This window comes from Engraulis encrasicolus, chromosome 22, assembly GCF_034702125.1.
Source record: "Engraulis encrasicolus isolate BLACKSEA-1 chromosome 22, IST_EnEncr_1.0, whole genome shotgun sequence".
Lineage (NCBI taxonomy): Eukaryota > Metazoa > Chordata > Actinopteri > Clupeiformes > Engraulidae > Engraulis > Engraulis encrasicolus.
In genome coordinates, this window is record NC_085878.1 from 7,720,246 (window position 1) to 7,735,245 (window position 15,000).

At 43.8% G+C, this 15,000-nt stretch overlaps 1 long non-coding RNA gene across 2 annotated transcripts; it reads left to right on the forward strand.

The window, feature by feature from the left end:
• The first annotated feature begins 1,977 nt into the window (after positions 1-1,977).
• LOC134438899 (uncharacterized) lies at positions 1,978-5,608 on the forward strand. 2 transcript variants are annotated; one of them, XR_010032683.1, is made up of 5 exons: positions 1,978-2,004; positions 3,444-3,558; positions 3,781-3,873; positions 4,138-4,306; positions 4,557-5,608. It is a non-coding gene; the product is annotated as an uncharacterized LOC134438899 (long non-coding RNA). The 2 variants fall into 2 exon arrangements; XR_010032682.1 differs by lacking the exon at positions 1,978-2,004 and having other exon boundaries at positions 2,882-3,558.
• The last annotated feature ends 9,392 nt before the right edge of the window (positions 5,609-15,000 follow it).

Below are 15,000 nucleotides of genomic sequence, written 5' to 3' on the forward strand. Positions count from 1 at the left end.
CGCCAGGCTTGTACGAAATTCCGAATTGAATTGAGAATGACCCCAAAATTCAAATTCAATTCTTGAATTTCAATATGAATTGAATTGAAATTCCAAACAGGAAATGGAATTGCAATTCGAATTGGAATGGCAGGAAACTGAATTTCACAGAATTTAAATTCTAAGAAATTCAAAGCAATGACATAATACTGACACTAGGTGGTGGCAGGGATGGTCAGTATCTCGAATACTTCAATTAAAATACATTTCGAAATAGAACATAGTATTTTGAATTTTGTATTTCATGTCAGTAAGTCAGTCAAGTATTTGAAGTTTGTATCAAAATACTTTCCCCCCTGTATTTTGAATTTTCAAAATAAGAGAAAATACAATAGCCTACTTTCTCCTGAACAATGCAATTACATAGTAGGAACACGGATCAAATAGTATGTAAGTGATGCTTGTAGCTATATTGGAATGTAGAAGTGTTTGTCTGGGAAAGGGGTGAAGGACTCCAAAGACAGTTCAATTCAGTTCAGTTGACAGTTCAATTCCCAGGTAACATTGGCAGGTGATTACCTGACTACGAGTTACTAACGAATAACCAGCCTCAAAATTCTGAATTATTGAATATATACTGTTGGATCAAAAAACGCCACTCTAAAATATCAATAATTGAAATTGCCATGCTAAGCACCAAGGGTGCAACCGTGATCATTACTAATGCTGCACAATGCATCATCCACAAGATGGCGCTCTAAGGCCACAAATGGTGCATTAGTGACGCTTTGCAAGAAACGTGGACATAATTTACAAGATACACTTTCTTTTTTATTGAACTCACATACAGACCTTGATATATCTTTACCATTTTTTAAATGCTAGTTGTGCCAAGTAGCCCATTTTTTAAATTGCCTTCTCCATAATTACAAGAACTTAACATTATTGTTTGTTCAATGACTGGAAATGATGGTTACACAGGAGTTTGTGTGGTTTAAAGTATGCCTAACTTTTATTGTGTAAGTGAATTGAATTGTTATTTTTTGTCATGCCATACAAGTCATTGAGTAGTGAAGGGAAGTTGAGTTTTCCTTGCTGAGACTTGAATCTTGAACTTCTGGCATGCAAGGCTGGGGCTCTAACCGCTACACCAAATAGCCGGACTCATTAACTTAAGTCAGGGCAGATGTTGTGTATTTGAACATGCAAAATACAGTATTTTGATTATTGATACATTTACTGTTATGTATTTTGGATCGTATTTGTAACATCTTAGAGCTGGGTATTTTGCATTGTATTTTGAAATACATTTAGTTGTGTCTTTGCCCATCCCTGGGTGGTGGTAAAAGAAACTCAAAGTAATGACAAAATAAGAACACTAGATGGTGCTGTATATTTATAAGTATGTGTCTATTCCCGGCACTGCAAGGTGTGTGGGAAGAGTGAATTATACCCCCCTTAGGTCACCTGTTGGGTTTAATATATTTTTGTTAATGCTATTGTACTTAGTTACACTGTTATTGTTGTATTTTACTATTTTGAAAACACAAAAGTTGCATGTTCATCCACTTCCTGAATTGCAGTGAGTTTCAATTCCATTTTGAATTCCGTTTCCTGTAATTCAAATTCAGTTCAATTCAACATCCTGTAGGGGTGGAGTCAATTCAATTCAAATTCAATTCCACTTCCTGAATTGAATTTAATTCAGAAATTCTGAATTTCGTACAAGCCTGGAGGACGCAAGTCGTGAGTTGTGAACTTTTAAACAGTGGAATTCCATCGTGCAGTGTGAGCAGAAGCTTAAGACCCACTAGTGAAAGTATCCAATATGGTCCAGCTGCGTCTTGTCCAGCTAATACCGCTACGCCCATTCCCCCTTACTAGACCGCCCTCACAGTAACGCCCCTTTGGCTGTTCAACTTTCTGAAGTCACGACATGCTACCGAATGACAACACAGGCGCCGCACGGGACTTTTTAAAACGACTCACTGGATGGATTTCGCTGCAGCGATCACTCAACTGTCGGTAAGATTTCAGTATAAATGCATGAATATACATAACGGCTACTTTACTAGTTGACTTTCAGTCGGAGGGCGAACATTTAACCACCTCGGCCCACGACCCCCACCAACTAGCGGTTTTGGCTAATGTGTTTTAGCTTCAAGGCAAGCTAACAGGCCGCCCTTCGTATTTGTTTCAGATGTTGTGTGTGTAGTGGTCATAATGTACAGCACTAAGTTATGGGCAGACAAAGCAACTATTATTCCTGTGTAATTACCATTCTTGTGACTACTTCACTGCATATGTTAAGCAGGAAACTGCCTTTGGTTCCCAAATATGAACATCTGTTGCCCTTCATACCCGACTACAGGCTTCACTGCCTGGGAAATCTGTGCTAGTTTATTACAGTATTTCCATTGACAGTAGAACTAGTATTCCAACCTGGTAGCTAGCTAGCCAGCCTGGTCAGAATGGACAAAGGCAGCACATCTCAGAATCTTGTTACGACAATACGAGCGAGGTAAATGTGGATGGAGTACATTGTTATGTGTAAGGTAAGACGTTAATGTGACAAGGGTGAGATGAATGATATTAAGGGCTAGCCAGACTAGAATAAAAGTTAACTAGGCCTACTATGAAAAGTTAATTCATAAACGTTTTGACGGTCTTTCGAATGGTTATCGGATTGTGTGCTTGCTTAAATATCATAAAGTTCGCCACAAAGTGATCACGAAATGATCTCCGTATTAATAACAGTTTCGTGGTTTGTTACTCGTTTGAATACACGTATAGTTTTGACATCCCTTTCAAATGACTCGCGGGTGTTTTGTTGTACCACGAGCTATCACGAAATGATGCTGTATTTACCCTTAAACAAATTACCGGTAAGCACTGGGCCAAAAGAAAGGTGTTTATACAGTAGTTTCTTCCTGTGCTGTGTTGTGCACGTCTGTTTCATCATCTGAGCTATCAGTTGTGTTTCTTTGAGGCAAAGATGTATAGAATAGCACTGAAAGTCGGAGGTGTCATATTTGTTCAACCTGGTGTTAAACGTAATTTCAATTCTTGACCAGTGCATGTAAAGAAATTGAAAATAAAACCGACTTGACTTGACTTGTCATTGGGTCTGATTTTAAATGTGCCATATAGTTCAATGTGGGAGCAGGTTCACACACTAAATGTCAAGCACAAGCAGATTTTTTTTTTTTTTTTTTTTAACAATTCTCAGAGCAGATTAGAGCAGACGTTTCAGGTTGCTGCCATCAGAGAGTAGTGACTTGACCTTAGTGTCTTTAGTGTGCTCCCACATTGAAGTCTACTTTTTGGGTCCATGCACCTACTTATTTCTAAACATCTAGAGCGCAACAATACCCCTGCCTCCTGATGTGCCATATAACCTGTATCTCTCCAAGTGTGTGTGTGTGTGTGTGTGAGAGAGAGAGAGAGAAAATGTGTGCACGCAGATATAAGAAGTTGGGGTTGATGATCCACATGATGGTGATGGACCAGGACAGCTCTGGACCTCCTGACTGGCAGCTCCATCCTCAACCTCTCTTCCTGCCCTTCACACATGTGCAGGTAAGGCCAATTTTTTTAAACTCACTGCATTGTCTGAGGCAAAAGTAGGAGAAAAGAAGTGTGCGAGTGAGTGAGAACCCGGTCATTATACATGTGACCCTTAAAGGGCGTGTGTGTGTCCTAGAACCAAGACAGTGGCAGTGTGTGTCCGTCTGCCTTTAGTTAAGGGTATCTTTAAGATACTACCTTGTTGTGGTAACATAATTTTGCTATTTCTGACAGGCAGCCAGTTTTCTGAAAGATGGTTGATGTCAGTACCAACATGTTGTGATGGAGGCTTCCACCTGAGCTGAACACAGAAACTTGCACACAGTGGTGAGTAAATCACTGAATCTGTTTTGTTCTGCACTAGACCAATACAGTAATTCCTTCATGTGCTGTGTTTATTTATAGCAGAACTTGTGTATAGAGGATAATACAAAACACTGGCACAGTAGTAATGACCCCTGTACAGGCCAGAAGCTCTGTATCTCTTCAGCCTGGTGTTCTGCATTAAAATGATGGGTGTGATTTTTATGTAGTGTATTCTATGTATACCCTCTCGTGTGTGTGTGTGTGTGTGTGCATGCATGTGTGCAGATGGAAGCAGTCGTTCCTGTTCAGCATCGATATGCCAGTAATGGGTTTGATGAGCCACAGCATGGTGATGGGCAATCAGCATCAGGACCAGGGCAGCTCACAAGGAGAACCTCCTGCCCTGCCTCGTCATCCTCAACCTCCCATCTCCCTGCTCTTCACACATGTGCAGGTGAGGCCAACCTCTAAAATGCACACTTGACTTGAGGCAAAGGGGGGAGAATAGGCCTGCGTGCGTGCCTGTGTGCGTGCCTGCCTGCGTGCGTGCGTGCCTGCGTGCCACACTTTAAGACAGTAGCAGTGTGTGGGGGGGCGTGTGCACAAGCATATGCACATGGTCATGTCTTTCTGTAGGTAGATAGGGGGTGCTTGTTTTTGTCTTTATTTTCATTCATAACATTAGCATGCCTTTTTTTTGACAGGCACGGAGCCAGTTTTCAGAGGGAGGGCTGATGACACCAGCAACTTTTGGTTCTGAACCTGATCAACCCAGCACCAACCACTGTGCCGCTCCTCCGCTGCCAACTGCACCACATGGCTCCACCATCTCAAAAAGGCACAGACACTACTCCACTTCCTGCGAAGGATGAGAGAAGAGCCGACCGCCCCACATCGGCACTCACCACCTTCTACAGGGGTGTCATTGAGAGCATCCTGACCAGCAGCCTCTCTGTCTGGCATGGCAGCCGTCAAGCTGAAGACTAGAAGGCAGTACGGAGAGTGTGGTGAGCTCGGCAGAAAAGCTCATAAGATCACCCCTACCAGCCATTCAGGATCTGTACACTTCACACTGTTCCAAGAGGGCAATGAACATCATAAAGACACAACTCATCCAGCATACAGACTGTTCTCCCTCCTACCATCAGGGAAGCGCTAGCCCGGCATGCGGTGCCGCACAAGCACACTGGGAAACGGCTTCTTTCCACAAGCCATCAGTCTCAACGTTCTGAAGAAAACCACATGAATATTCCAAGGACACTGGAGAATATTCCATGAACACTTCTTTCACCATGCCACTTACACTTTACTCATTGCACCTTATATACAGCATCTTCACATCACCTGTATTATCTCCTCCTGCCGTGTGTGTGTGTGTGTGTGTGTGTGTGTGTGTGTGTGTCCACTGTGTTTGTGTATTTATTGTCCATCAGTATGTTACTCTTCTTATTGCACACTGTTTGTGTCTCTGTGTGACTGTATTTATTGAATGTATCAGTCTGTATTTCATGTCAATGCATTATTTTTAGTTATTAGTTAAACTGCACATTGGCGACTGGTCAAACACAATTTCAAACTTTGTGTTAACCCTCCATAGATTTTTGTCAAAAAATGGAGTCTAATCTACTGTACTATTCAGGCTATCAACAGACCACACAGTTGAGTGCTGTTTTATGCACTCTGAATATGAGGAGAAGGAGGTGACCGTTCACACTTCATAGTGTAAAAGTAAACAGAAATACATTTTCACATTTCATTCCTGTCTCGTTCACTTCTTTCAGCAATGTATGTGGCCTACATGCAGGGAAGCTGACAGGGGGGACAAAGGGGTCCGTTGACCTGGGCCCAGTGAGACGAGGGGTCCAGGAATGGGTCCTCATTACATTGTATGTAGTCTATGTATTGAGTGGGGGGCCCTTTCAGATGACTTTGTCCTGGGCACAGCCAAAGCTGTCAGCGGTCCTGATTATGTACGCACAAACACTGGTTACAATGGTAGGGAACATTTTCTCTGTTTTCTGATGGCCTTTGAATTAAGACAGGCCAATCTGGAACCTCTCCTGGATAAAGAGGTAAGCTTCAATAGTGTGGTCACTCCTAAATCATAGACAGACATGGAGTATGGTTGCCTGGTTAACACCAGACCTAATCACAAGTGAAGTGTCTTTCAGATCAAATCAAACGATTGTGTAGAACTAAAGGCAGTGTGGGAGTTCCCAGGCTAGGAGTATGGTAGGCCTATGGTAATGAAGAAATCGTTTTTCTCCAATAAAACAAACAAATAGCCTATTGCTATTTCAAATACTATTTCATATATTTTTTTCATTAATATCTGCTCTTTCCAAGCTGACCACATTGCCACATAAATGTGGTGAGGTGACACTCATTACTTTAAAAAGTCGGGAATGTGTTGCTGATGTTTTACATCGTTTCAAACTTTTCTAAGTAGCCTATATCATGTCTTACCAAGTGAGCAACCTCGACAAAAGGGTTTTTTAAATTGTTATTATTTTTCCGGGTGTGTTATTAATATCCTGGAAAGGATGTTTAATCATATAGCCTACACAGTGTTAACAGTGACCTCGATACACACGGCTAGGTAAGGTAATGTCAACGTCGTCGTGTTGACATTTTGGCGACCTGATACGTTGCTATGACAAATTTGTGCATAGCGACACGACTCCTAAACAGTGGGCTACAATGTCCGAGGTACGGGAAGACAAAGCAAAAGACATATTGGGATTAGAAAACGTGTGATTTATCTCACTTTCTTCCATAAATTGTTGAGAATATTATGTCAGTGGAATGTTCAGTGAAACGTTTCTCTGGAAGATAACAATTTGCACGGGATATCTTTGTAACAAACATGGAGCCTTCATCCGGAAATGGCCTTGAAAATGACATCATGCCGTATCCCTTCACGATTGGCCAATACGGCAAATGCCGGGAACGCCCATGGGCGTGCTTGCATTAAGGGTGGAACTGTTTTACTGCAGCTGGACCCTTCTCAAAATATCGCACAGTGTATGCCCGGCTTTAGCCGACCTAAGTGTTGATTTGGACAGTGAGGAGGAAGCCACTCCTGCCGAAGAGGCATCTGCCCCTATGGGCTTAGTGAGGGAATGTCTAAATCTAAATGCTACTGCGCTCCTGGACATTATGGCCATTCGAGATACCGCAACGGCTACATGCGCATTTAGACAGCAATGCATTCTAGCTCATAAATTCGCATGATGGTTAGATTTCTGCAGACCGCCTCCGAGGTCACGCTCCCATGAACTGGTTGCTCAACAACTCACTCACATGTGTATACGAGTCTTGTCTCACACCCCTACATAACTTTGCACTGCTCCCCACTTCAGCTCCTCCTCTACACCTGTCCCCCCACACCTCACATGTGGTGTGTTTATAGATCCAACTGGTTCGAGTTCATCGTCTCGTGCATATTTGTGGCCGACTTTAAATGCACTGTTTTTAATACCACCCACATCGTGACAACAAGTTCTCGTTCATGTGCTTCGTCTATGTTGGTCGACAGCAACAAAGTCGTATGGGGCTATTGTCATCAGGACAACCCAGGGAACCAGGGCTCAGTCTACCAGATCTCTGTACGACCTAAAGTGGGCTGTCTTCCACCGCTGGTGCGATCAACTGGGCAAGATAGCTTTCCAATGTTCCGTACCCACGGCATTTTTACAAGACTTATTGGATAGAGGTAAGGCTTTCACAACGATTTAAGTCTACTTAGCAGCACCTAGCCACAACGTGAAAGTGAAAGCCCATTGGGAAACTCCAACTCCCATTGTCATTGTGACACAGCACTCCACAGCACACAAGTGAACACTGCACACAACAAAATTGCATTTATGCCTCACCCGTGCAAGGGGGCAGCCCTCAGTGGCGCCCCATGGGGAGCAGTGCGGTGGGACAGTACCATGCTCAGGGTACCTCAGTCATGGAGGAGGATGGGGGAGAGCACTGGTTGATTCCTCCCCCCACTAACCTGGCGGGTCGGGAGTCGAACCGGCAATCTCTGGGATGCAAGTCTGATGCCCTAACCGCTCACCCATGACTGCCCTCCGCTCACCCATGACTGCCCTCATCAGTCTTAAGATGGGCTCCACCATTGTGACCCCAAAGACCTTGCCGTCATGATTGACAACTAGCTGTCATGCTACAACTACATTAACTCAGTCACCAGGACTTGTGGATTTCAGATGTCCAACATGCAGACAATCAGACCTGTGCTGACCCAATATTCTACACAACAACTGTTTCAGGCCACAGACCTGTCCCTCGTTGATTACTGCAACTCACTCATGACAGGTCTACCTGCTTGTGTGCTAAAACCACTGAAGATGGTCCAGAATCCAGCGGCAGGTTTGGTATTAATTCAACCCAAAAGGACCTATGTTACTCCTCTATTCATTGAGTTGCACTGGCTACCAATCGGTGCCCAGATCAAGCACAAGGCCTTGACCCTTGCCACAAAACCATCGCAGGAACGCCCCCAGTTTATTTGAAGGACTTACTAAAGCTGGAAGAAAACTGTGCTACTCCAGCACAAGCCGTCTGGCTCTGCCATCCAGTCGCTCTAGGTACTCCCAGTCAAGACTGTTCTTTGTTGTGGTACCCAAGTGGTGGAACCACAGACATCATATAGGAAGACTAGATACGTCATCGCTTATTTCAAGCACGTCCGCACAGGTCGGCCATATTAGCGCAGCCTAAACTCTCCACAGAGCCTCCGTTACACCTGAAGTTAACTGAGGAATTCAGACGTTGAGATGCTGAAATATGTATGCTGTTATTTCGCTGAAATATTGACACGTGTATATAAATGGTAGGGCTCCTTAAAACTTAAGTGCAGACTGAGGTAAAACGCACAGGAGAGCTTCCCACTTATTTATTAGTCCAAAAATAGAGATGGACCAAGAGCAAATACACATTTTAACCGTTGTTGTGCATTACGTTGATGGAAGGGATATGTTAATCGCATTTGCACCAAATTAAAGGCGACAGATGAGGTACTGGAAGACAGATTACATCGCAACAACTTAATTCTAAGCGTCATGACTCATTTTGAACACAGGGTGGAGCTGTCGAACCCAAAGCAGAAAGTAGCACACATGGGACCGTTTAATTGTTATTTTACTGAAAATATAAAAGAATACTTTGTGCATTTGTTTCTGGGATCTTTGATTACTTCAATAAGCCTACTAAACTATATTATACATGATTGTAGGCCTATGTACATTATAATATAATGTTATAATATAATATAATGTGAATATTCATCACTATGCAGTATCAACATAATACTTACGTTTGGATTTTTTAAATACTGTATAACAAACCAAGCCTTTCGAAAATCGACGTAAATTTGAGGGAATTATGGCCATCTGAAGAGTATGCATCACCAAAAACTCCCTGCAACTGGTTGAGCCAGCAGGCTGGGCTAACATGGCCGCCATACGCGGACGTTCCGACTTTCATAGACAGGAACGCGGATGACGTTTCTAGTCTTCCTATATGATGTCTGTGGGTGGAACGGTCTCCCAGAGGCAGCAAGACTAAGCACGTCTCTTGCAGCCTTCAAGAAGCCAGTACAGACTCTCCTCTTTCGTGACTATCTACTAGACTAAAATCTGAGCTGCCATGAGCTGACATTATGTGTATGTGTGTGTGTTACTCTGTGTGTGTGTGTGTGTTACTCTGCTTTACAAAACGCTAACTAACCCTTAGTTGCATTTTCACTTGTTGTTCTGTATATTTCCTGTGCACTTTGTATCTGCCAGTGATGTTGGCTATGATTATGTCCTTTACTCGTTTGTAAGTTGCTTTGGTTATAAAGTGTCTGCCAAATGCAATGTAATGTAGTATATTAGCTTTTGGGAATTGGCACGGAAACCCATTAGTGTGCTGCTTTATGAAAGGTGCAAGGCGCTTACACCCCCATGCTGAAACAGACAGTACCCACATGTGATATCTCCTTAGTACTGGAGGCCATGTGCGGACCTCCCTTTGATCCATTTTTACGACCTGTTTTACGACATCTGTGTGTCCCAATTTTTGTGTTTCCTTCAGTACTCGCCTTGTGCTTCTGGTCTCGAGATGAGAAGCAACGTCATTGACACAAACTAGACTGACAGTCGGTCGTGTCTGCCCGTCCCCCCATTCCGCCCACCTATTTATCAGTGATGGACAGTGATTGAAGTCAGGAACGGATATCGACATGATACTGAGTTTGTATGTGTAGCATGTTGGATATGTGGTTGTGTGCCTTTAACGCACGGCAGGTGTCTGCTGGTGCGGTAGCGCGTCAGGTGACGTTTACGCGCCAATTGTTAGTGCCGAAATCTCTTTAAAAAGAGGGCCCAGCTACTGCAAAGGGGCCGGCATGTTTGTGACAGGTTCGCCTGTGTTTTAATGTTTAATTGGGAGTTCGAGCTTCACTGAAATTATGTTGTTCATGTGGAGTATCGAGTACTGCCCGAGTGGTTTCTCGTGGCTTTAAGAGCTAAGACTGACGAAGTCTCCAGCTGGATTGCTGGCTTGATCCACTCGCGTCGAGTGCCCTGGTATGTAGCCTGGTGTTTCACCATGTTAGATTTTGCTCTATATTAAATGCATTTGTAGGCCTACGTTTCTTACTGCTTGTCTTACTAGGTGAAGGACTGAATGTGGTCGCGGTTTCCCCCCTGCCGCGGTTGGATGTGTATGTGTGTCTCAACGGTCGGGGTAGGTAGCCTAACAATCATTTCTCCATTTGATTGCTATCTCTGCCGTGCATTAGATTAGATGCGCCGAGTGTTCATGTGTGCGTAACGATTGAAGTGGTTGTGTGAGTGGGGTTGCGTGCCTGTTTACACTTTTTGTTTTGATTTTGAGTGTGCTCCTGAACGAGCGAACCCCCTGTCCTGTATTTTGGTTATCTGTGTTTTGTTTGTTATTTTCTGATTGTAGTTTGCCACACTGGTGCCCAGTCTCCTCCCATTCCCTGGATAACCCGGCTCCCCTGAGCTTCCTGGTTGCAGTGTCGTGTAGTGTAAGGTGCCCACCTGGTGCCATAGCGTTATTGGTTGCAATCTCAACGGTGTGGGTTGATCTCTGTGTCCATAACTATAGCTAGCCTGTTTGCTGTGCATTTGGGGTGATTACGGTGCTCTGTATTTTAGTCGAAGCTCAAGGGGTGGATGGGCATTCTGTGGTAGTATGGGATAACGGACCAGTGATCGTGTGAAATTTGTGGTTTTATTTTATTTGTTTCTTTGCTGTTGTTTGTACATATCCTATCCCAACTTTGTGGGTTACTGAACCCTTTTACACACTAAATATATATTTTTATAAGAACGGGAAATAATAATAAAAGAGAATTAACTGTGACCCTGCATTCTGTCTGTGCCTTCTAAAACGAACCTTTTGTGCCTTTGTTACTATTCAATACTCTGGGTGGCAAAATCCCCCCAGTGGCGTAGTCGTGCAACTGCATATTATTAAAATGGTAATTCTTACCTTGGGTAATAATTATTAAAAGGTCCACCTTACTACATATGGTTACAATTTGAAACAGTGATGACATTTTAAAACCGAGTCAAACGGCCATGAACAGCATTTTAATGAAGGGTGTCTCATAACGGAAGCATGGGAGACATGGAACTTTAATTTCGCGAATACATTCTGACTTCAAACTCGCCCTGGCCGCTTCCCCTTTTCACTTTAGGACCAAAATTGTTCAACTGTTTCCACAGTAACGACCAAACTAATCACAGTTCCTGCATCGGTAAAGCCAGGACTACAAGTGTGAACGAAATAAGCAAAACAGCATGAAGGAACTAGACTGCCTGTGCATTCGCCTTCGACTGCTTAAGGTATATCCCCGAAACGCGACGCTTCCAGTCCCCAATCATTCCTACCACTCCCGTCCACCTTTTCATGAACGTTTATGATAAATACAAAATCTAAAATAAATATATTTAATATCTACACATAGATCAATGACGTGCAGAGGCTTAAAACCAAATGACTATTGTGAAAATGAAGGAAAAAATGGGGCAAATGGTAACACTGTTTTAATGGTTCACTATTACAGTGGATATACCACATTAGGTACAGTGTAATAAACAGTGTAACAATATTTAATACCACGTCATACCAGTGTGACACCATGTACCAATTTTGTACTTTATCATGTACATTGTACTGTATCATGTAGGCTATTTGTGTGTAAGTGGTATTACATGGTATTGCATATTTGTACACTGGTATTACACTAGTATTACATGGTATTACATATTGTTACACTGGTTATTACACTGTACCTGGTATTGCCTATTTTTACACTGGTATTACACTAGTATTACATGGTATTAAATATTGTTACACTGGTTATTACACTGTAGGCCTACCTGATATGGTAGATTCACTGAAATGGTGAACCATTAAATTAAGGAGTTACCGGGCAAATCAATCCACCCAGTCAGAAGTTATGGGCCAAATAAAAATTCCACCATTTTGAAAGTGTTGACCTCCAAACTCGAATCCCTTGGCATTCACACACCAAATCTGGGACAAATCCATCCACCCGGTCAGAAGTAATGGGCCAAACAAAAATTCGGCCATCTTGAATTCGGCCATCTTGAAATTGTTGACCTCCAAACTCGAATCAGTTCACGAACCTACCCTAGAACATTCACACACCAAATCTGGGACAAATCCATCCACCCGGTCAGAAGTTATGGACCAAACAAAAATTCGGCCATCTTGAATTCGGCCATCTTGAAAGTGTTAACCTCCAAACTCTAATCAGTTCATGAACCCACCCTAGAGCATTCACACACCAAATCTGGGACAAATCCATTCACCCGGTCAGAAGTTATGGACCAAACAAAAATTCGGCCATCTTGAATTCGGCCATCTTGAAAGTGTTAACCTCCAAACTGTAATCAGTTCATGAACCCACCCTAGAGCATTCACACACCAAATCTGGGACAAATCCATCCACCCGGTCAGAAGTAATGGGCCAAACAAAAATTTGGCCATCTTGAATTCGGCCATCTTGAAATTGTTGACCTCCAAAATCGAATCAGTTCATGAACCTACCCTAAAACATTCACACACCAAATCTGGGACAAATCCATCCACCCGGTCAGAAGTTATGGACCAAACAAAAATTCGGCCATCTTGAATTCCGCCATCTTGAAAGTGTTAACCTCCAAACTGTAATCAGTTCATGAACCCACCCTAGAGCATTCACACACCAAATCTGGGACAAATCCATCCACACGGTCAGAAGTAATGGGCCAAACAAAAATTCGGCCATCTTGAATTCGGCCATCTTGAAATTGTTGACCTCCAAACTCGAATCAGTTCATGAACCTACCCTAGAACATTCACACACCAAATCTGGGACAAATCCATCCACCCGGTCAGAAGTTATGGACCAAACAAAAATTCGGCCATCTTGAATTCGGCCATCTTGAAATTGTTGACCTCCAAACTCGAATCAGTTCATGAACCTGCCCTAGAGCATTCACACACCAAATCTGGGACAAATCCAAACATCCGTTCAAAAGTTATCGCGTTAACACGAAAGACCTTACGCGGCGGACGCGGACGCGGCGGACGCGGCGGACGCGGCGGTGCACGCAAAACCATTACATCCCCGACGCTCCGCGTTTCGGGGATATAATAATAAACAGTAACGGAAATACCATCTCTGATAGTCTACAACGTTAAGTTATGGTGATGACTCATTTATTGGAGTGAGGAGGTAGGTGTAATGAAATGCGAACATCCTTGCCAAAACATAAAACTGTTGTTAGCAGCTGAGTTAGTCTGAGGTAAGATGGCAGCTCTGCCCCCTGCCTTCAGCCTACTTTAGAATGCCGACGTGATTGTTTGCTCCACGGAGGCGGGGAGTCAGCGATAGAGCGATGGGTGCTGCACCAGGATGGTAGGTTGAATAGTTGAGGGGCGGGGCTGTCCCAGAAAATACGGACAATTCGGACACCCTAGTTGGTCACATGTAAACGCAGTTAGCGATGATGCATGCAGTTAGCGATTTGGACGAAGTTCCGCGCATCTCGCCACGTCATAACGCATTGTTGCGCTCTTGTTCTGTTACTCACCCAATGTTACATGTTTGCACACATGAACCAACTTCAATACCCTCACGGTCACTTGCTTTCCCCTCATTCTGTGTTACCCTGGGACTAATTATCTAACCAATATAGTACCAGCAGCTTGCTACATAGCCTACTTTTGAAAGACAGTATTTTTCCCGTCACACTACACGTCTCGCGATCGACTGCCACTCCACTCGAGATCGTCAGGTAGCCCGCGATCGACTGGTTGGGCACCCCTGCTCTAAAAAGAGGCTTTTCAAATGGTTGGTGCAAGCCATGGCCCTGGAATATGAGGCCAAGGCGCACTAGGCTCCGGCTCATATGAGGGCTCATTCTACTAAAACAGTCTCTACATCCTGGGCCCTCTTTCAGGGTGCTCTTGTTTCGGAGATGTGTCGAGCGGCTGGTAGGGTCAACCCTACCACCTACATCCGTTTCAGTCATTTGGATGTGACTGTGCTGCCACTAGAACACAGAGTTCTGGGCGCGGCTGGCAACCCCCTCTAAAGGATGATATGGGCGCCGTCCTGAGCAAGGAGTCTCACTGGTGAGTTTTACCTGGGCTTTGGATCTGGCAAGCAATCTAGACTGATTGTAGACACCACAAAGGAGATGTCGAGTGAATACACTGAAAGAGAACTGTATGTTACGTCTGTAACCCTGGTTCTCTGAGGGAGATGAATGAGACATCTCCTCAGGACACCCTACTTTCCATTGGGGTTGACTCAGTATGAGCATGAGCCATTGTGCAGAACAAGCTTGACTGTTGGCAGGCGCGCCCACGTCGTAGCTCACGCCATAGCTCATTGGCCTAGCGGCATAATTGAATAGAGCTTCGGCCTTCTATGGTCTTCACTGAGAGTGCGCACCTCATAGGAGATGTCTCACTTATCTCCCTCAGAGAACCAGGGTTACAGATGTGAAGTATGCACAATGAGAGATCAGAGCAGATTGACTCGATTAATTAACTTTCTTGGCAGTCTCACACAGCAGAGATCAGATGGAAATACAAAGGTGATGG